Raw genomic sequence first — 3314 nt, 5'->3', positions numbered from 1 at the left:
CCAGAAAACACTTCTCAGAAGATTTCACCTCAGTGATGCTGGTCTCTTCATAATCACTGCTAATTTCTTAGCTCCAGCTAACCAGCATCAATTGTCCCAGTAGTTCCTTCCATTCTTAACTCTAGAGCCAGAGCCACATGGCTGAAGCTGCCGAGGAGTTCTGCTGCTGGCAGGAATTAAAACATGATCCATTTGTACTATTACATTGTCACTGGCTTTCTGTTTTCCAAATCCTTCACTGCCTAAGCTTGACTATCCTGGGTCTTGCTCTGTAGATTGGCCTTGATCGCAGAGATCAGCAGGCCTGCCTCCTGGGATTAAAGGTGTGTACCACCATGCCTGTATCTAAATTTAGCTGAGTAGGATCTTGCCCCAAGGTCCCACTCCCTTAATCTGTTAACTCCTAGAACACAGGATTTTGCTCCATTTCACTTCCTGGTACCCCTTTAATACTCATACCATATATTTTATATTTTTCCTTTCTAAGCTTGCTATGCTTGTTCAAACTTCTCTTCATAAGACTTAACCAGAGAACAAAGTCTCTGCTGAGCTTTTTTAAAATTTCCTTTGTCAGTGCAATTAATCTGAGTCTTAGCCTCAGACAGACTTTTCAGGCAAGGGCAAAAAGTAGCCACATTTTTCACCAAAATACTACAAAAACAGTCTTTATGCCACATTCTGAAATTCTTCTCCTTTGAAATCTCTTGGGCCAGGTCAACACAGTTCAGATTACTCCCAGCAACTAAGTCTTCCATATTCCTACTAGGATGACCCATTAAGCCCCATTCAAAGCATTCCACTGCTTTCCAAATCCAAAGTCCCAAAATCCACATTCTTTCAAATAAAAGCATGGTCAGGCCTATCACAACAATACCCCAGTCCCTGGTACCAACTTCTGTCTTAGTTAGGGTTTTACTGCTGTGAACAGACATCATGACCAAGGCAAGTCTTATAAAAAACAACATTTAATTTGGGCTGGCTTACAGATTCAGAGGTTCAGTCCATTACCATCAACGTGGGAGCATGGCAGCATCCAGGCAGGCATGGTCCCGGAGGAGCTGAGAGTTCTATGTCTTCATCCAAAGGCTGCTAGTGGAAGACTGACTTCCAGGCAACTGGGGTGAGAGTCTTAAGCCCACACCCACAGTGACACACCTATTCCAACCAGGCCACACCTCCAGATTGTGCCACTCCCTGGTCCAAGAATATACAAACCATCACAGGTGGGTACTACTTTTGCAGAGGATCTGATTTCTGTTCCCAGCACCAACATTAGATAGCTCACAGATATCATAGGTATAGATATCTATAACTTGAGCTCCAGGCAGATATGATGCTGTCTTCCAGATTCCACAGGTACCTGCACCCACACATGTATACACATTGGTAATTTAAAATAAATACATCAAAAAATAAATGTCTCACTACTAAGTTGCTTTCAATTTTTAACTATGGCTTGCTTTGTTTATGTAATTTCATCATTAAATTTTGGGTGGCTTTTTTGAGATAGGGTCTCTCCACATAGTCCTATCTGTTCTGGAATTCATAATGCAGACCAGGCAGACCTTGAATTGTCAGAGAGCCTCCTGCCTCTCCCTCCCAAGTGTTAGGATGCTAGGATTAAAGTTGTATGCCAATACATCCAGCTAATTTAATTTGTTTTAAAATAACTTTATCATCCCACTAGAATGTCATAGGGATATGTCTCTGTCTCACTGTCTCACTCATCCCTGATCCCTAAAAGAATGAATGACATAGAGAGAGGAGTAGGAGTCCTGTTCCTTAGGCTGGTCTCCATCTCACAATATTGTGGAGGCTGCTCTTAATCTTCTGATCCTTCTGCTTCTCCCGGGAGTGCTGGGGTTATAGGTAAGAACCACTATGCCCAGCTTATGCAGTGCTTGACATTGAACCCAGGATGTCTTGTATGTTGGAGATTCAATTCCCTGGGTGAATACTAAACTTCCATCTTTTCTGCATGCTCAATATAAGCTAGAAACTCCAAAGGTCCTATATCATTACTAATTCCTTTTTTGGATGAATAGAAACTCTTGCTTTGAGTTTATTTATTTATTCTTGCCCTGGTTTTATTTTTATCTTCAAATTCCATTCTTATATAACAAAATATAACAAATAAACTTGTTATTTACAAAATATGACAAAATATTGGCATGTTTATTCAAATTCTTCTTCAACAAAGTGTATTGCATGGCCCAAAGGCTCCTCTTACTGTCTCCTTATGCATAATTTTTTTTAAAGATTTATTTATTTATTATATGTAAGTACACTGTAGCTGTCTTCAGACACTCCAGAAGAGTGGCACCAGATCTCGTTACGGATGGTTGTGAGCCACCATGTGGTTGCTGGGATTTGAACTCTGGACCTCTGGAAGAGCAGTTGGGTGCTCTTACCCACTGAGCCATCTCACCAGCCCTCCTTATGCATAATTTGTGAAACCATTTATCCCTTTGATAAGGGGCGCCTTTGTCTCCTCCTTTCTTTATATCAGTTGCTTTTCAAGAAATACACTAGACGATGGCTAGGAAAGAAAGGAAAAGTCAAACTAAGGGTGCATGCAACCCTGGATCACTGTGATGAGGCAGAGTTTGTGGCTCTAGAAATAGCAACAAACAGTTTTAGGGGCCTCTGCTGTTTTCTGCTTGGTGAAAGGATTATGAAACCACTGGAGGGCCAGTCTTTCTGACTTCTTCAAAGCTTGTTTCCATGTTACAAAGATATATATTCAAATGTACATCTTTTATGCTTTTGAAAACAAGAAGACAGACCCTGGGCATGATTTAGATATGTTGTTTGGCATGCTTTAACAGAGCAGAGTAAGTGGAAAGTGGGGGAATCAGATTGCACTCTTATCACAGACATGGACTTTGTAGTGGCTTTTTCTATATCAGGTCTCTGTTTCTTCACAGATTACTGTATCTGTTAGTGACAATTTAGTAATTACCATCAGTGAAACTAGCCACTCCAGTTCCATATCCTTGCCCAGTAGCTCTCATAACAGACCTGACACTAAAGGATCAGGTCACAACATAGAGGCCCAGTGCAAGATGCTAAATATACAAATCTAATGTTCTCTTCTGTGACCTCTAAGGAATTTGTACACTGGTCATAATCTGTTGATGTCTGTGAGTGCAGACATGCATGTTTTGATAGCATTTTAATGAGTCCCATTGAAACTGCATCATCAAATCTAGAATCAGTTACTGCTGCTTTCCTGTCCAATGATTCTCTCATTGTCATTCTTATATTAACCCTGAGGTTGAGGGATTTGAGCATAAGACAGGGACACTGTCCAA

The sequence above is a fragment of the Mus caroli genome, chromosome 19 (assembly GCF_900094665.2).
Source record: "Mus caroli chromosome 19, CAROLI_EIJ_v1.1, whole genome shotgun sequence".
NCBI lineage: Eukaryota > Metazoa > Chordata > Mammalia > Rodentia > Muridae > Mus > Mus caroli.
Note: the sequence above shows the minus strand (reverse complement) of the source record.